At 37.9% G+C, this 21,185-nt stretch overlaps 1 long non-coding RNA gene across 1 annotated transcript; it reads right to left on the reverse strand.

Moving 5' to 3' along the window:
* Positions 1–1,452: 1,452 nt before the first annotated feature.
* LOC130708346 (uncharacterized) lies at positions 1,453–20,970 on the reverse strand. The gene is made up of 4 exons (XR_009008566.1): positions 20,164–20,970; positions 7,352–7,415; positions 3,592–3,665; positions 1,453–3,476 (listed from the first exon to the last, which is right to left on the reverse strand). It is a non-coding gene; the product is annotated as an uncharacterized LOC130708346 (long non-coding RNA).
* Between the last annotated feature and the right edge of the window lie 215 nt (positions 20,971–21,185).

Raw genomic sequence — 21,185 nt, forward strand, 5'->3', positions numbered from 1 at the left:
CACAGAGGGACACTGACAGAGCAGCAAGAAACAAGAAGCTGCAAGTCCCTTTGCCCTTCTCCTTCTGTGAGGTGCAGAAAGGCCAGCAATGGAGGGCCCCCCACTAAGAGTCCCCACAGGGGGACCCACACTGACCCCACACGGGGACCCACACTGACTCCACACGGGGACCCACACTCACCCCACACGGGGACCCACACTCACCCCACATGGGGACACACACTGATTCCACATGGGGACCCACACTGGTTCCGCACAGGGACCTGCACTCATCCCACACGGGGACCCACACTCACCCCACACGGGGACCCACACTCACCCCACATGGGAACCCACACTGATTCCACATGGCGACCCACACTGGTTCCACACGGGGACCTGCACTCATCCCACACGGGGACCCACACTCACCCCACACGGGGACCCACACTCACCCCACATGGGAACCCACACTGATTCCACATGGCGACCCACACTGGTTCCGCACGGGGACCCACACTCACCCTACACGGGGACCCACACTCACCCCACACAGGGACCTCTCAGAGATAATACATAGACTTCACAGAGACCTCTCACAGGAGCCTTATACAGAGCCCTCGCTGAGAAGAGAAATCGCAAGGGACCTGCACACAGTTCCATGCAGTCCACACACAGGCGCCCAGCGCCCCAGCGAGACCACAGAGACCCTTCAAACAGCGGCCTGACACCCACTCAAATGACACCCTGACACCCACTCACCCACTTCTGAAAAAGAAGAATTACAGATTCCCCATGAAAACCCGCAAAATCCTTTCCTTCACAGGTTTTAGTTAGCTTGAGCTCTGACTCACAGTTGAAAGAATGACAGACTTTGAAAAGAAGTAAAACTCTGCCAGCATCTAATGAGGGAAAAATCTTTGTCCAATTTTAAATATCGTTCAGTCAAATGGCATCAGGGGGTCACATGCTTTGTTTTGCTGGGGACAAGTTCCTGCACTCAAAGTGACTTCTCTCCTTTGGAAACATGATGTAGAGAGGCCTACAGCAAGTGGGATCCATGGTGAAATGAACCAGCAAAGAGGCATCTAACCCCTACTTCCTAGCTGTGCAAATGGCGTGGGATTTCGCACAGAATAGCTTGTGTCAGGTTTGTGAGGTTTGCTTTATTTTTCAATGAAGTGAGCCACCTTATCAGACACAAGAAGCTTATTCACAAATGTGACAGATTTTTGGCAATATCTCTACTACATTATCTGGCATATTTGTACTTAACTGCCTAATATTAAATGATATTGTTTATTTTACTCCTTTTAAAATACAGTAGTACAGTCAAGATGGTTGTATGGTATGCATGTCTCTAGAACGTGAAAAAATTCTAATGTTCACCTGTGATAACTTAAACTTCTGAACCATTTAGAAGAATTCATATTTTATATAATTAATAAGAAATGTGCATTTTCCAAGACTCAGGAAATTTATATTTTATTTATTTATTATAGGGCTACAAAAAGGATACATTGCTTAAAAGAATTTTGAAATCTTAGAAAATATGTCACTTAATTGGTGCTTGAAATATATATTACCTCATATCGCTTGGGAATTGGCATTTTAACATCTGTTAAAGAAAGTATATCTTTAATCAGCATTTCTATTATAATAATAATAGAGGTCTCACTGTCTGCCTAATACTTTCCAAATTTTGCACTCAGTTGAGACTACAAATTTCTCATTGGTCATAAATTCTGTTGCCCTTTACATGGTAAAAACTGGATAATGTACAAATGTCAAGTATTATGTCTGGTTAAGTCTCTCAGGTCACTCTGTGGGGTAACAGTGTCATGGTCCTTTCTCTCAAAAGAGAGGAGTGAGCTGATGTGAGGGCCCTGTGTATTTTCTTTAATTAAGAAAAACAAATATTCAGGCTGTAAAATATTTTACAAAATCATAGCTATTAATTTTTTGAAATGTGCTCCCTTTGTGACATTTTCTTATGTTACTGAATCACAGAACTTGGGAAAGTAGCCACAGATGTCCTCTAATAGCCAATCAATAGTATTTACTAACTAGACTAGCTCGTTGTTTTCCTATAGATACCCACAACTACAACATCTCACATTCATGAAAATGACACTCTCTTCTTGGAAGTTTAAGCCAATATTTCTGAACCATGTGTTTGAGATAAAACTAAATTCTAGTAAGAGGCATTATAAAATAATGTAATTCCCAACAAAATATATGAGGATTTAGGAAATACTGGCATCTTTCATAGGAAAACACAGTTGCCTCATCTCATCCTGATAACAAGAAATTTGAGTGACACAGCTCTTTGGTCTAAGCATTTGTGTGTGTGTGTGTGCTTCAGCTGGTCCTCTGGATGGGATGCATTAACATTCTTTTTTTAAGATTTGTGGGCTAGAATAATTTTACATAAGGGATGCATAGGATATGCGGTTTATAAATTAGGCTCTATGGCCATTCTCATCCCTCATGGAATGGAACATGAGGGTAAACAGAACAACCGGCACAAACAGTTTCTGGAAAAACCATTACATTTCCTTGAACTTTCCCAGTAGAAGAAAAAAGGTGGGGACTTCAGGTAGGCAGCTGAGATACATTTGCCCCACAAATAAGTACATAAATTTTAGTCTATTAAAACTGGAAGGACTCCCCCAAAGCTATCTGATGAAAGGATTTGCAAAGAGTAGATCAAGAAGGACAGGCAGGTCTCGGGTCTGCTGGCCATGGCCAGGATACCACCTAAAAGATTTGTCCATAATTGAAGGAGGAACTACAACTTGGCCAAAGTGATGGGTGCTGCTCCTTCCCTCTATTTACTCCTAGATGACCCTGCCTTTCACCACCCTACACCCTAGAGCCCTCCTTCATTGTCTGTCTGGGGACTTAACTGCGGACTTTAGATGAAGGAGATTAGGTGAGGAAGAAGAAGAGGAGAAGGAGGAGAGCAGGAGTGGGGAGGGAACAGGAGAAGGAGGATGATGAAGGAAAGTCATTACCAAAAAATGACTGTGGCCTCTTCTGTAGTCTGGTCACCTAATGAACAAATGGGGACCCTGAGACAGAGAGGGATTCCCCAAACCATACAGATACTCGCTTTCCACAACTGACGCAGACCAAATGCTTCCTCTGCTACATCATATAACCTGTGTGAAAGAATCCTTTTCATAGATCATCCAGATGATAAACCTAGTGTAAATTATTTCCACCACCACGAGGTTATGGCACGTATTACTGTTTTAGCAAAAAAAAAAAAAAAAAAAAAAAAAAAATCGTTTTGCCACTTAAAGTATTTAAGAGTATACTACCCTTCTTTGATAACAGTCTGTTATTTTTCATCATAGCATGGCTTAAAAGGAAAAGAATAACAAGAGAAAGAAACTTCCAGGAAAAACAATGCAATGTAGTGTGATCCACATCCACCTCTCTGGATAGAACTCCATCATGAAAAACATTAACTCTCTGAATCTTGAATCCACCTGCAATTCAAGGTCATCCATGCAGATTTCGAGAGTTGAAGGCAAAAGTACACAAAATCCAGTTCCTGGAAATACCATCCCTGCTTTGCCCCCATGTCCCCACACACCCCCTCACCTGAGCGGCATGGAGTTTCACTAAGAGACTTCTTGATGGGGAAGCCCGCCAGTCAGAGTGGACAAGACAGTATGCTAGAATGCAGGAAGAAAATGTTAGAACTTCCATTTGCATTCCTCCTCATCTCATTCTTTTAAAATTCCTATATCTGTATAATCTTTGTCTTGCATATAAATTACGGAACCATAGTACATGCATTTAATTTGCAAATGCATAAATCTACACACTGGATCTTCATGCTCAGAAAACTTTTTACTGAGTAGGAGAAGGATAGAAATGTTGGAGAACACTGACATGAACCAGATTCCTGGCCTTTTCTAAGGAATCAAACCAGAATCCAAAACAGCCATGGGCTCTGGGCTCTGTCAGGCAAAGCACATGTGTGTGGCCTGTCCAGGGAGAAGGAGAACCATGAAGAAACTCTAGAATATCTGTTTCACCAAACTCTGAAACTCAGAGGGACCCCGTCAGCCCTGAGTTTCACCTTGTAGGCAGAGGGCAGGTAACACACGTAAGGGGACCATTCTCCCCCCACTGGCCTGCAAACACCATGCAGCTGTGGATTGGTAGGGACCCCAAGTCTGTAGTAAGAGCACAGATCCAGTTAGAATACAGTGCAGGAACTTCCGGACCTTCCAGCAGCATCAGAGCTGCAGGGGGAATGTGTGAGGGTGTAGAAGCAAGGGGGACCTCAGGCAGCATCTAGCAGAGATTGGTGAACAGCAGCACACACCATACCCAGGAGAATGGCTTTTAGTTAAGAATGCAGTGGTTTGCATTTACATTAGATTGTTGAAAGCATCCTGTTGCTTTCGAGGCAAAATTCTGAAGGCAGTAGTTTTATTTACTAATTTAAAAAACAGGTTTTACATATAGAAAATCCACTGGAAGGTGTTTTGGATCAGGTAAACAGTTCTGAAGAAAGAAAAGAAAAATGGACTCATTAAGTCAAATTTATGGATATAGTGACTTGACTAGTAAGCAGGAGAGTAAAAATATTAGACAAAATTAAACATCAGATCAATATACCTAGGGTGCACAACCACTGATCACACTCACAAGCTGGCATATTGAGAAAGGGTCTCAGCTATTAGGCCAAGCAACTGCTGTGATCCAGCTTAAGCACAGGCAGATCGGATACACTTTCTCCCAATTCAGGGGTTTTAAGCTAAGATGAGGGGAGTTTAGTCAATAATGAAGTTTTAGTGAAAGCAGCATCTGTAGTTGTCAGCACTTGCCATTGGAAGATAATGTGTGAACAGCAAGTTGAGAAAGAGAAGTATTTCAGTTTTGATGCCAAAACCAATCACTTGAACACATGACTAGATGTAGAAAATGGACTTAAGAGTCTATACTGGTCGATCCACTGCACACTGTCTACATTACCCAGTAATCTTCAGTAGTTGTCAATATTTCACACACTCTGATCTCTAACACAGCGGGAAGGTCAGATATACTTGTCAAGGTCAAGCTGGATGTCTGTGAAGCACTCAGTGAAAGTGTGAAAATCTTGCAACTTGCTCTCAGATAGATGACCATCAAATGAAACATTTCATGATATGATATATAATAAATGATATATAATATGACATGACATGATTAATGTATCAATACACAAAGGAATGGTAAAAAATACTGATTGATATGATATGATATGACATATAATACAAACTATATGATATGATATGACATGCTTGATTTATCAATACAAAAAGGAATGGTAAAAAAAATACTATACATTACAAACTTGAAAAAAGTGTTGCCTGATAATCTCTGGAGACATACTCTATTTTTAATTTCATCCCACATGGCTTCATGGGCTATCATGTCTACACTCTTTTTATTAGGGTAACATTTTTGCTTTTACTCAGTATATGGATAATTTAGCAGTGGTTAAATTCTTTTTTATTAAAACACTTTGTATTCAAATTATGAGCAGACTTTATATACAGTTTATTTGTGCATGTGGATGTCTTCTTTGTTTTATGTCATCCCACTCTGATATCATTTCACCAGTTTCCTACTGAATAGAGTTGGGGAGGTGGACTGATAAGAGATTTAAATCCTAAGCAAAGGGAATCAACGTGCCCAGGCTGAGAAAGTATTTAAGGGAAGATGGATGAACTGAAATCTTACTGGTGGTTTTCACATTTATGAATGTTTACTGTATCAAAATATAACAAGTATAAAATATGGGAGTAGGGGAGCTAAGCAAATCTTAGAAAACAAATTCAAGCTACCAATGCACTTACTCTGTTAATCTGTCCTTCATACAAACAGATGTATGGGTTTGGCTAGAAGACCTGTACTTTTCCATTGATTTCTAAAATTCTAGAATGATGCCTTCCAATTGAAGCTAAATGCTTCCCCCATGCTTCATTTGTCTTGTGAGAGGAAAAAAAAAAAAAAGCAAAAACAACAACAGCCCTGATGATATCCAGAGGTAAGCCTGGACATAAATACCAAAAGGTATCACAGAATACCAATGCCAAGCAAGATTACTCTGAGATAATGATGAAGTGAGATAAAGTGAAGGCAATTCACAACTGTTTTCTAAGTACAGAAAAAGAAGTCACTGTGCCATCCCCCCAAAATACCAAACACTCCATTCTCTTGGTTAAAATGAGTGACATCTACTTTGTTTCCAGTAATGGCTTTATTTTGACTATAGTCTTCCCTCTTGTAGCTAAAATTTATTGAGATGAATTATAGAATTGCCTTGGCTTTCAGCATCCAATTTAAAGTGGCCCATCACTTTTAGACCCTCTCCCAAGTCACCCAACTAAAGCCCAAATCTTGTAGTAGCTCTTTTCTAACACCCTCTTACTGAGACACCCCAGGATTCCCCATGGTGTGTGTCTTCCCTCACTGCCATGAGTAATCAATCCAACTTGTTCTAGACTAAACTGGTTCCCAGGTATGTTCCTGGTTGTTTGGCTGGAGAACATAGACGTTGGAATGATCTCATCCTAACCAGCTAACTCTGGCACCCCGTGGAGAACACCCCCATTCTTCAGCCCTTTCACTAAACACTGCTTACTGCAGAAAGCCTTCTCTACTGCCCCAATGAGGACTGGTCCCCTGTGCTGTGTTGCCTAGACCACTTTGCACTTCTCCCCTGTGACAACCACTGCATATCTTTTTTTTTTTTTTTAACATCTTTATTGGAGTATAATTGCTTTACAATGGTGTGTTAGTTTCTGCTTTATAACAAAGTGTATCAGTTATACATATACATATGTTCCCATATCTCTTCCCTCTTGTGTCTCCCTCCCTCCCACCCTCCCTATCCCACCCCTCTATGTGGTCACAAAGCACTGAGCTGATCTCCCTGTGCTATGTGGCTGCTTCCCACTAGCTATCTATTTTACATTTGGTATTGTATATATGTCCATGACACTCTCTCACTTTGTCACAGCTTACCCTTCCCCCTCCCCATATCCTCAAGTCCATTCTCTAGTAGGTCTGTGTCTTTATTCCCGTCCTGCCCCTAGGTTCTTCATGACCTTTTTTTTTTTTTTTTTCTTAGATTCCATATATACGTGTTAGCATACGGTATTTGTTTTTCTCTTTCTGACTTACTTCACTCTGTATGACAGACTCTAGGTCCATCCACCTCACTACACTGAAAGCTCCTTGCAGGCAAGAGAGAGGAGTGAAGCATGTCTGACCACATTGCCAGTACTTTAGTCCCTGATGAAAAGTGTTTATTAAAAGTTTGTTAATTAATGGACACAAGAATTAAAGTTTTCTAACTTACCTTCTGTATAAATCACAGGAGTGTAATGACATCTCTCAAGTAGCCAATATATTTTGAGAAGAATCTGTAAGAATAAAACAGCATTAAAAATTGATGTTTAATAGGGCAAAGAAAATTCCCAATTACTGAATTTATCATTTATTTTATATTTCAAATATGGATATCCTTGCAGCTTTTGAAATTTTTCATTGTAAAATTTAGGTGTTCACAGAACATGGATTAAAAAGCAAATTTACTTCGAGGTATTGTTTCTATTTTGACACAAAGTCATAAAAAAAAAAACTATTACCAAAGAAGATGTTTAAAATAATTTAAATATGTGACTTGTAACAGCTACATATATTGTAAATCTACTGTTCTAAAAATAAGGAGCAATTATCCCTTGTTTACTTTAACATTTAATATGCTGAACAGTCTGGAGAACCATTTATTTACTAACAAATATATGTAAAATAGGGTAGTGAAAAACAACTCCGTGTGCTTTTTTGACTGTTTGAAAATTATATTTGAATTATTGAAAAAACTGAAAATGTTTCACAACATTATTTGAAAGATGTGTAAGAGAGAGGATAGGAAAATATGCCTGCATATTTATTGCCTAACAATTTAAATTACAAATATGGAGAGTACAAACTTTCAGTTATAAGATGAGTAGTTCTAGAAATTTCATGTACAGCATGGTGACTATAGTTAGTAATAATGTACTGTATACTTGAAGTTTTCTAGAAGAATAGATCTCAAGTGTTCTCACCACACACACAGACACACAGGCACACACGCACACAAAAGATAACTATGGGAAATAATGAATATGTAAATTAGCTTGATTATGGTATGATTTCCTGATTTCACTTTGTGAAATGATTGTGGAATCATTTTCACAATGTGTATGTAGATCAAAACATGATATTGTACAACCTAAAAATATACAATTTTTATTTGTCAATCATACTTCAATAAAGCTGGAAAAAATACACAGACGTATATATACAGATATATACATGTATACATATATATGTTTTGTGTATGTATATATGCACATACATATGTGTGCGTTTTAGCATCCTTAAATTTGCATTACCTATTCCAGTTTTTGCTGGAAAATACTATTTTTATTGCTCCACAAAACATAGCACACCAAGGTTGATCAGCAGATTTGAATCCCAAGTAACTGTCCTCTCTCTCCAGCAGTTTCTGACAGGTTTGCCTGTCCTTGGGTTTGGTGAATTCCCTCCCTGCTCTCACCTCCACTGGCAGAATCCCCAGCTTACCCCGACCCTCTAGTTACAGCCCTAATCCTCCAAAAATTTCATGAACATAAAGAAAGGTTTCTCCTCAGGAAAACACTGCATGGTTCTACTGTTGACCAACTATGGGTTTATAATATGATCAATTCATGTGATTTGTCTATAAACCTGGAAGGGCAAATTGAATAGATTTTATTTTTTCTCAGAATAAGTGAAGGTACACATCAATCTACAATGGAAAATAAAATATCATTAAAATGTACTTAAAGGGGCTTCCCTGGTGGCGCAGAGGTTGAGAATCCGCCTGCCAATGCAGGGGACACGGGTTCGAGCCCTGGTCTGGGAAGATTCCCACATGCCGCAGAGCAACTGGGCCCGTGAGCCACAACTACTGAGCCTGCGCGTCTGGAGCCTCTGCTCTGCAACAAGAGAGGCCACGATAGTGAGAGGCCCGCGCACTGCGATGAAGAGTGGCCCCCGCTTGCCACAACTGGAGAAAGCCCTCACACAGAAGCGAAGACCCAACGCAGCCAAAAATAAATAAATTAATTAATTAAAAAAAAAAAAACAAAAAACAAAAAAACCCCCACAACTTTATTAAAAAAAAAAAAAAAAAATGTACTTAAAAAAGAACTCCTTGCCTAGCCCTAGATCCCAGAGGTTTTCTCCCAGGATTTTTTCTAAAAGTTTTATAGTATTATATTTTATATTTAATTTTGTGATCCATTTTTGAGTTAATTAGTGTGAAAGGGGTGAAGTTTGGGTTGAGTTTTTTTAGCCTGTGGACATCCGTTTTCTCCAGCATCATTTGTTAAAAAGACTAGGCTTCCTCTCTCAGAACGAAATTAGTAAAGTGAACAAAAAAATGAAACATAAAACTGAAAGTGAAGATTTTTATTCTTTGTAAAAAAGTTTTAATATCTCTCCGTTAATAAACAAATAACAATTTATGGATAGAGTTATGTTAAACAATAATTTTGCAATTGAATCATGCTCAAAATCAACCCACCAAGTTTGAGAAAAAGACCTCGTTAACTGAACCGCTATGGAGACCAGCACAACTCCCAGGTATATTGGTGAATTTGAGAGAGAACTTGATAGCACATGGCCGCAGTTTACTTGGCTGAGTGCCACCTGCATAGGCACAAATGACCCAGTTCTGAAACTCATCTGGCTCCTGAGCAAACGAAATGTAAAGGACTATGTATTCGTTTCCTGTTGATGCATAACAGATTACCACAAGCTAAGTGGCTTCAAATAACACCCATTTATTAACGTATAGTTTACAGCAGGCTGGATTCAATGGTCAGAGTATCATAAGGCTGAGAGGAAGGTGTTAGCAAGGCAGATTCCTTGTCTGGAGGCTCTAGGAAGACATCTGCCTCTAGGCTCATTTAGGTTGTTAGAGTACGGTTCCTTGCTGTTGGAAGTGCTAGGTCCCTTATTTTCTGGCTGTCACCCAGAGTCCTTTCTCAGCATCTTAAGACCACCCACATTCCTTTTCATGTGTTTTCCTCTGCCTTCAAGCCAGCAATGATCTATCAAGTCACCTTGTACATCAAATCTCTCTGACCTTCTCTTCTGCTGCCAGATGGAGCAAACTCTGTACGCAAAGTGCTTACCTCATTGGGTCCAGTCCACCTGGATAAACTCTATGTATTAAGATCAATCCATTCAGTTTTAACTACAACTGCAAATTCTCTTCACAGCAGTATCCAGATTAGTGTTTGAATGAAGAATCAGAGAACAGGAATCTTGGAAGACCAGGTTTAGAAATCTTCCTACTATAAGCCTGTAATGAGTTAAGTGCATTTAAGCCCTTCTGGGATTTCCCAGAGGGGTCTTGTAGTTGATGATGAAACATTCTAGTTAGTTACCATGTGATATTTACACATTAATCCTCTACATCTTCCTGGGACCTGCGATGTCCTCCAGCTCTTCCACATTCATCAGGTTCCATAAAGTTCCTCAAAGGCACTACCATCCTCACCTGGTGTGGCCGAAAATTCCACCAGTGGCAAAGCAGGAGATTCCTTGAGGTGCCCCTTGATGAGGGGCAGGAGAGAGGACATGGTCTTCTTTTCTGCTTTGGTTTACAAAATTTAAAGACGTATCAAAATTTCAGAGCTTTTGTTGACAGTTTTTTTGTTTTCACGTCTAACTCTTTGTCCTCTCCTCCATGGGGCTCAGGCATCAATGAATGGACCTGGTCCAGGTGATGAATCTAACTAACAGGAACAACCAGGGTTTGACCCGGACCAGACCTCCTCTAAGATGTCTAAGTTTTGGTCTCACTTTAACTCACGACCAATAACTTCACAAGGGCCCTCATTGTTGCCCAACAATTCTAACATATTCCTTTGTCTGTTCACTCTCTCATGCTCCTAAATTATTTCATACTTCACATCTTCTCTTTCTGAAAACTTTCCAAGTCTCCTCCTCAGTGACCACCCTCAGCTGATGACTTGCTTCTGCTGACTAAAAACAATTGCACAGCGTGAGAGTTGTGAGTTAAGTTTTATCTGGGGCAAAATGAGGACTATAGCCTGGGAAACAGCATATCAAATAGCTCTGAGAAAGTGCTCCAAAGAGGAAGTGGGGAAGGTCAGTATATATGTGATTTTGGTGAAGGGGGAGTACATGCAATCAAGCAGGTATTTTTTGCAGAAGGTTCTGCTAGTTTCGTGAAGGTTACTGCTAGTCATGAGGAGCAGACATCACCATGAAGAATTTTTTAGTGCTTTTCTAAATATGAGGAGATGCAAGAATTGGGCTCATAAAATCATCTCCTGAAAATATCTAACTGTCTAAGGACCTGTTCTGCCAGTTTCTTCCAGAGCACAGAGTGCCTCATTTCTGATCTCTACCCTGAATTCCTTTCAGGGGGTGTTGAAGGTCAGCAGATGCAGCGGCTCATAATTTAATTTTTGTAGAGGTAGATGGCAAGTGCCAATTTGTATGTGACATTTCCATAGGCCTGAGAAGACAGAAGCAATCGGAAGGCAACTTCCCTATTTTCCCCACATCTGCCCACCTACAGGCCATTGTGTCCATGCACCCTGCCTTCCCTCCTGACACAGTGGATTCACTGTCCATGCCCCGTTCAGAGACCAAACCTTCCACTTTGCACCAGAATCTATCTACTCTCTCCAACAAAAAGATACAAGGCAGTATACTGCCCCAGATATTCAACGACACCACCTCATGGATAAACAATAAAAATTTTATTTAATCATTACAATCAGCATACAATGGTACCATACTTTTTGCATCTTAAAAAATAAATACATAATACCTCTTTTGACCTCCATATCCACCTCTAAATACTCCTCCATTTCTCTTCTCCAACTTACATATATACTTGAAATTTTCTTTTTTTAAATTGAGGTACAATTGACATAGAACATTATATTAGTTTCAAGTATACAACATAATGATTCAATATTTACATATATTGCAAAATGATCACCACAACAGATCTAGTTAGCATCCATCACCATACACAAGAATTTTTTTCTTGTGATGAGAACTTTTTTTTTTTTAATTTATTTTCTTTTGGCTGTGCTGGGTCTTTGTTGCTGCATGTGGGCTTTCTCTAGTTGCGGCAGGCGGGGGCTTCTCATTGCAGTGGCTTCCCTTGTTGTGGAGCACGGGCTCTAGGCACGTGGGCTTCAGTAGTTACAGCATGTGGGCTCAGTGGTTGTGGCACATGGGCCCTAGAGCGCGCAGGCTTCAGTAGTTGCAGCACGTGGGCTCTAGGGCACACGGGCTCAGTAGTTGTGGCTCACTGGCTTAGTTGCTCCAAGGCATGTGGGATCTTCCCAGACCAGGGTTTGAACCCATGTCCCCTGCATTGACAGGCGGATTCTTAACCACTGCACCACCAGGGAAGTCCTGATGAGAACTTTTAAGATCTACTCTCTTAGCAACTTTCAAATACGCAGTACAGTATTATTAACTGTAGTCACCATGCTGTACATTACATCCCTATGACTTAATTATTTTATAGCTGAAAATAAATTTTATTTTAAATGAATTTTATTTTATAGCAGATGCAAACTATTATATACAGGATGGATAAACAACAAGGTCCTACTGTATAGCACAGGGAACTATACCCAAGCACAGGGAACTATATCCAATTTCCTGGGATAAACCATAATGGAAAATAATATTTTTTAAAATGTCTCTATGTGTATAACTGAGTCACTTTGCTGTACAACAGAGATTGGCACAACATTGTACATCAACTAGACCACAAATAAATAAATAAATAAATAAATAGGATGGCAAAGAGTAGAAATCAATCAGTCTCCTTCCTTTATTTTTAAAAGTAAGCATGCTGTTATGTTAAACAAAATTCAAAATTGAAAGTACGTAAAAATTCCTACAGAATTCATTCTGCAGAAGAGGCTGAGGAAATAACAAGCAAGGCAGCCATAGCAATATAATAAAATATGAGGCCTATGGGACCACAGAGCTCCTACTATCAGTAGCAGTTGAACAGAAGTGGAGAGTCAACATCAAATAGCAGCTACCTGGATCTGTAATAGCTAAAATAATACTCATATGATTATAAATATAAGTATCACAGGGGAGAAAAATGGGCGTGGGTTTAATAAATTGAAATTCAAGTATAATTCCAGAATGAAAACCAATTCCTTAGGACTGATTATGGCAAGATAGTTGTACTTTATATACTTTATCTTTTGGTACATTATTAGAAACTTGTGCAAACATCAGAGCACCTTATTACTTTTCCAGCACAAGAATTATTGATTATAAGAGACACCATTAATACTTTAAGAGGACTAAAAGAGGAAAAATAAATACTAGATTAAATATGCACTTTAATTTTAAAATTCATACTGACTAGTAAGTATGAAATAGTAAGTATGAAGAACATGTCTAACCACTGAAGGATCACAGCAACAGTCTCAACATACTGATTAGTAATTAGACTATTTTAGTAGCTTCAGTCAGGGTGAATACCACATTACAAAAGGCACATTAATGAACAAATGTAGCTCTAGAGGAAAACAAACAGGAGATGAGGATTCTGAAAATTTTTCCTTAGAACTCAATGGCCATGTCTAAGATTGGCTGAAAGTATAAGACCTAAAGGAGGAGGAGTAACATATGGAAGTAAGATCCAACTAGCTAAGAAAAGATAGGTGAATACCACGGACATTGGTTTTCAAAGAGGGATGTCTGTAATGAACCCAGACTCTCCTGGTCTGCCTGGAGCCCTCTCAGCAGAGTTGGGCAACACTTGCAGGATGCTATACAAAACAACATCTGTGGCACAGAAAGTTTAACTAGAGGACTGACATGTGTGTGACCAGAGGACATGCATTTAAGAGGGACTTTAAGGATATCTAGTGTGACTCCACAATTCCATGGATGAGTTAACCAAGGCCCAAGGAAGAGAATAATAATGCAGTTGATAAGTAGCTGGGCTTGGTCTAATCCAACTAATCCAAGGCAAGGATATACAGTGGAGAAAAGACAGCCTCTTCAATAAGTGGTGTCGGGAAAACTGGACAGCTACATGTAAAAGAATGAAATTACAACACTTCCTAACACCATACACAAAAATAAACTCAAAATGGATTAAAGACCTAAATGTAAAACCAGACACTATAAAACCCTTAGAGGAAAACATAAGCAGAACACTTTTTGACATAAATCGCAGCAAGATCTTTTTCGATTCACCTCCTAGAGTTATGAAAATAAAAACAAAAATAAACAAATGGAACCTAATGAAACTTAAAAGCTTTTGCACAGAAAAGGAAACCATAAACAAAACAAAAGGACAACCCTCAGAATGGGCGAAAATATTTGCAAATGAAGCAACTGACAAGGGATTAATCTCCAAAATATACAAACAGCTCATGCAGCTCAATATCAAAAAAACAAATAACTCAATCAAAAAATGGGCAGAAGACCTAAACAGACATTTCTCCAAATAAGACATACAGATGGCCAAAAAGCACATAAAAAGATGCTCAACATCACTAATTATTAGAGAAATGCAAATCACACTACAATGAGGTATCACCTCGCACTGGCCAGAATGGCTGTCATCAAAAACCTACAAACAATAAATGCTGGAGAGGGTGTGGAGAAAACAGAACCCTCCTACACTGTTGGTAGGAATGTAAACTGGTTCAGCCACTATAGAAAACAGTATGGACGTTCCTTAAAAAACTAAAAATAGAGCTACAATATAATCCATCAATCCCCCTCCTGGGCATATACCCAGAGAAAACCATAATTTGAAAAGATATGTGCACCCCAATGTTTTTTGCAGCATTATTTACAATAGCCAGGACATGGAAGCAACCTAAATGTCCATCAACAAAGGAATGGATAAAGAAGATGTGATATATATATATATACAATGGAATATTACTCAGCCATAAAAAAGAACAAAATAATGTCATTTGCAACAACATGGATGGACCTAGAGATTGTCATACTGAGTGAAGTAAGCCAGACACAGAAAGACAAATATCATATGATATCACTTACATGTGGAATCTAAATAAATGATACAAATGAGCTTATTTACAAAATATAAGTAGAGTCACAGATGTAGAAAACAAACTTGTGGTTACCAGGGGATAAGGCGGGGGGGGGGAGGAATAAATTGGGAGACTGGTATTGACATATACACACTATTATATATAAAAGAGATAACTAATAAGAACCTGCTGTATAGCACATGGAATGCTACTCAATACTCTGTAATGGCCTATATGGGAAAAGGATCTTAAAAAAAAAAAAAAAGTGGATACATGTATATATATAACTGATTCCCTTTGCTGTACACCTGAAACTAACACAACATTGTAAATCAACTATATTCCAATAAAAGATTTTTAAAAAGAACATAGGTAAATTTCTCTCCTCAAGAACCTTTATACTTTTTAAATTATTTCATACTGCATGACAGTTAGTAATAGCAAAGAAAAGTGATTTCAGTTACCCCACAAAGTGGTACTATAGTGCCGTGAAGACACTTGATTGACTAGGATGTTAGTGCACTGTAATTTTCTGATTAATTAAAATATCTAGGTTTCTTAAAGTTATATATTTAATGTAGCCAATAAACGGGTGATAGACATTAAATTTAATAAAGGAGGAGAAAATCAGGATCTCCAATACAGGGAAACCAAAATAGTTTAAAAAGTTATCATGCATTACTATTAAGATTAAACCTCAAGGGAATGAAGTCCGGGAAGATAGTGAAGTTGGAAGCACCAAGAATTCACCTCTCTACCTGGACAGCAACTGTACTAGGAGAAACTATCAGAGGTGGATATTTTGGAACTTTGGAGTTTATTTGAACACTTGTAACTTCAAGGGGATAGCTTGGCTAGGACGTTTTCATTAATTTTGGTTTATTTCAGCCATTAGGGTGGTTGCAGCTACTCAGCCCCCTACCCCAGCCCCATACCAGACAGCTGTGAAGAACGTAACCCAAATTTCTGGAGCAGCTTCCTCTGGAGCTAGGGTGGCCAATAAGATCCTTGTCATCCACATGTAGGTTCTTGGTTCTAACTGTGAATTACTGCTCTCACTGCTGAAGTGTGGATATGGAGGCTGGCCACCAATGTTCCAACTTCCACCAGCTGAAGTAATTTCCAGGAGATTTAAAAGAGCCACCTGTTTTTTTGTTTGCTTGCTTTTTGTTCGTTTGTTTGTTTTTGATATTCAAAAGCAACTATGTATATGGGGGAATTTAGAAAGCCACCATGCATACCTAGGGAAATATGGAGCTCAGAAAAGACATGCAGAAGATCTTAAGCTTTTACTCCAATACAGAGACACCTTATAGCAACTTTTTAAAGTACCAAACTCTGAGGAAAAGGGAAAATCTGATTTCCCCAGTTTCCATGTTATCAAATTCAAAAGTCCAATTTTCAATAAAAAAACAACAAGGCATACAAAGAAACAAGAATGTATAGCTGATTCAAAGAAGCAAAATAAAGCAACAGAAAATGTACCTGAGGAAGCATAGATGTCAAAATTACTAGACAAAGATTTTAAAACAACTCTTTTAAAGACACTCAAAGAGCTAAAGGAAGACATGGACAAAGGAAAACAATATATTAAAAAATATCAATGAAGAGATTAAATTATTTTCAAATAGAACCAAAAAGAAATTTTGATGCTGAAAAGTACAATAACTGAAATGAAAAATACCTCAAAAGGGTTAAAAAGCAGATTTGTGCAAGTGGAAGAATAAGTGAACATAAAGAAAGAACAACTGAAATTATCAAGTCTAAGGAACAGAAAGAAAAAAGAATGAAGAAAATTGAACAGAGCCTAAGAGACCTGTGAAACACCATCAAGTGGACCAACATAGGCGTTGTGGGAATGCCATCAGGAGAAGAGAGAGAGAAAGGAACGAAATGAATAACGCCTGAAAACTCCCCAAATTTAAAGGATTGAAATTGCAATAAATGCATCTACAAATCCAAGAAGCTCAAAAACTCCAAATAGAATAAACTCAAAAATACTCACACTGAGATACATTATAATCAAAATGTTGAAAGACAGAGACAAAGAGACAATCTTGAAAGCAGCAAGAGAGAAGTGACTCATCACATACAAGTGATCCGCAATGAGGTTATCTGTCAATTTCTCATCGGAAAGCTTGAAGGCCAGAAGTCAGTGGGTTGATATACTCAATATGCTTAAAGGAAAAAAAACTGTCGATGGGCAACTTTATATCCAATAAAGCTACTCTTCAAAAATGAGGGAGAAATGACCCCCCTAGATTTTAAAAAGCTGAGGGAGGTCATTACCACCAGACCTTCCCTCCAAGAAATGTTAAAGGGAGTGCTTCAGGTTGAAATGAAAGGAAGATAGTAACTTGAAGCCATATAAAGAAATTAGGGTAAAGGTAAATGCATGGGCAACTGTAAAAGCTACTATTACTATAATTTTGGTTGAGCCTGACTTTTATTTTCTAAAGGGTTTAAAATACAAATGCATAAAAATTATTAATCTATTTTATTGTATACAAAATGTGTAATGATGTAATCTATGACATTAATAACAGAAACTGAGGGTGGTGTGGTATAGTAGTAGAGCTTTTTTATGTTATTGAAGTTAAGTTGGCATCAATTCAAATTAGATTATTATAACTTTGGGATATTAAATATAATACCCATGGTAACCACCAAGAAAATATCTATAGAATATACGTATAAAGAATTAAGAAGAGAATTGAAATATTTCACTATAAAAAGTTAACTAAAAATAAAGCAGTAATGGAGAAAATGAGGGACATAAAAACCTAAAGGCATATAGAAAACATATTTGTTTTCTGAAAAATGGCAGAAGTAAATCCCTCCTTATCAGTAACTACCTTAGGTGTAAATGGATTAAACTCTCCAATAAAAATACAGAGATTGGCAAAATGAATAAGTATTTATAATTCAACTATGTGGTCTCTATCAGAGACTCACATTACTTCTAAAGACAAATAGGGGGCTTCCCTGGTGGCGCAGTGGTTGAGAATCTGCCTGCTAATGCAGGAGACACGGGTTCGAGCCCTGGTCTGGGAGGATCCCACATGCCGTGGAGCGGCTGGGCCTGTGAGCCACGGCTGCTGAGCCTGCGCTTCTGGAGCCTGTGCCCCGCGACGGGAGGGGCCGCGATAGTGAAAGGCCCGCGCACCGCGATGAAGAGCGGTCCCCGCACCGCGATGAAGAGTGGCCCCCACTTGCCGCAACTGGAGAAAGCCCTCGCACGAACCAAAGACCCAGCACAGCCAAAAATAAATAAATAAATAAATAAAAATTAAAAAAAAAAAAAATAAATAAAGACAAATAGGTTGAACGTAAAATGATAGAAAAAATATTTCATACAAATGATGATGAAAATAGGGCTGGAGTGGCTACACTAATATCAAACAAAATAGACTTTAACTCTAAAAAGTTTACAAGAGACAAAGAAGATGTATCTTAATAAAAGTCTCAAGAAATAATCTAAGTATTCATCAACAGATAAATGGATAAAGATGTGTTATATATATACTCTGAATATTACTCAGCCATAAAAAAGAATAAAATTCTGCCATTTGCAACAAAGTGAATGGACCTAGCTACAGAGTACTATGCTTAGTGAAATAAGTCAGACAGAAAAAGACAAATACTCTATGTTATCACATATGTGGTATCTGAAAAAATAAAACAAAGGTATATAACAAATTAGAAACAGACTCACAGATATGGAAAACAAACTAGTGGTTACCAGTGGGGAGACGGAAGGGGAGAAAGGCAAAATAGGGGTATGGGATTAAGAGATACAAACTACTATATACAAAATAGACAAGCAACAAGGATATATTGTACAGCATAGGGAATATAGCCATTATTTTGTAATAACTTTACATGGAGTATAACCTATAAAAATATTGAATCACTATGTGTACACCTGAAACTAATAAAATGTTGTAAATCAACTATACTTCAATAAAAAATTAAATTAAAAAAGGTTCGATATCACAATGAAAATAGAAATTATAAACATTTATGCACCTAATAAAATACCTCAAAATATATGAAGCAAAATATTGATAGAACAGAAGGTGAGAAATAGAGAGCTCTATAATAATAGTGGTGATTTCAATGCCCTGCTTTCAGTAATGGATCGATCAGTCAGACATAAGAGATGTAAGAAAATAGAGGACTTGAAAAATGCAATAAACCAACTAGATATAAAAGATATATAGAACACTACCCCAAAACAGCAGAATACAGTTTTTTTTCAAGTGCACATGGGACATTCTACAGGACAGATCACATGTTAAACCACAAAATAAGTCTGAATAGATTAAAAGACAGATATCATACTAAGTGCCTTCTCCAATCACAACAGGACGAAGTTAAAAATCAGTAACAAAGAAAACAGGAAAATTCACAGATTTGTGGAAACTCAACAACATACTCTTAAAGAAGCCATCACAAGATAAATTAGAAAATACTTAGAAACAAATAAAAACACAACATACTAAATTCATGGGATGCAGTGGAAGTAGTGCTCAGAGGGAAATCTATAGGTGTAAATGTTTACATTGTAAAAAAATGTAAGATCTCAAATCAACAGCTTCATACCATAAGGAACTAGAAAAGGAAAATAAAGCCAAACTCAAAGCTAGCAGATGGAAAGAAACAATAAAGTTTAGAGCAAAGTTAACAAAATAGAGAAATAAAACAATAGAAAAATATTAATGAAACCAAAAATTGGTTCTTTGAAAAAATAAGCAAAATTGACAAACCTTTACCTAGACTGACAAAATAAAAAAGAGAAGACACAAATAACTAAAATCAGAATAACAATGGAAGTATTACTACAAACCTTATAGAGGCAAAAAGGAATTATAGAAGAATACTATGAACAACTGTAAGCCAACAAATTAGATAACCATTAGAGAAGTGGGCAAACTTCTTGAAACACACAAATGCCCTAAACCAACTCACAAAGAAATAGAAAATCTCAACAGACCTATAACAGGTAAAGAGATTGAATTATTAATCTAAAACTTACCAGCAAAGAGAAGTCCTGGACCAGGTGGCTTCACAAAAGAATTCTACCAAACATTTAAAGAAGAATTAATATCAATCCTTCTCAAGCTCTTCCAAATCATTGACAAGGAGGGAACACTTCCTACCTCATTTTATGAGTCCAGCATTAATTTATATCAAAGCCAGAAAAAAAAATACCACAAGAAAAGTAAATCACAGATCAATAGCCCTTATGAAGATAGATGCAAAAATCCTCAACAAAATATTAGTAAATTGAATCCAATAGCATTTTAAAATCATTACTTACCATGACCAAGCAGCATTTATTCCTGAAATGTAAGAGTCGTTCAACATAAGAATATTAATCAATGTAATGTGTCACATTAATAGAACAAGGGAAAAAAACCACATGATTATCCCAATTGATGCAGAAAAGGCATTTGACAAAATCAAACACTTTCATGATAAAAAACTTCCAGAAGTCTGGAAATGGAAAATCCCTCAACATATTAAAAAATATTTACAAAAACCCACAGCTAACATTATAATCAATGGTAAGGGACTGAAAACTGTCCACCTAAGATAAGGAACAAAAACAAGAATACCCACTTTCACTGCTGCTATTCAACATTCTACTGGAAGTTCTAACCAGAGCTATCAGAAAAGAAAAGTGAATAAAAGGCATCCAAACTAGAAAGAGCTAAAACTATTGCAGATGACACCATCCAGTATATAGAATACACCAAGTAGAAACTAATAAATTCAGCGAAGTTGCAGAGTACAAGATCAACACGCAAAAATCAGATGTGTTTCTAAATACCAGCAATAAAAAAAGGCCAAAAAAAATTTAGGAAAACAATCCTACTGATAATAGCACCTAAAAGAATTAAATACTTTGTAGTAAATCTAACCAAGCAGGTGAAAGAGTTGTACACTCAAAACTACAAAATATTGTTGAAAGAAACTGAAGAAGGGACTTCCCTGGTGGCGCAGTGATTAAGAATCCGCCTGCCAATGCAGGGGACAGGGGTTTGATCCCTGGTC

The sequence above is a fragment of the Balaenoptera acutorostrata genome, chromosome 6, assembly GCF_949987535.1.
Source record: "Balaenoptera acutorostrata chromosome 6, mBalAcu1.1, whole genome shotgun sequence".
Taxonomy (NCBI): domain Eukaryota; kingdom Metazoa; phylum Chordata; class Mammalia; order Artiodactyla; family Balaenopteridae; genus Balaenoptera; species Balaenoptera acutorostrata.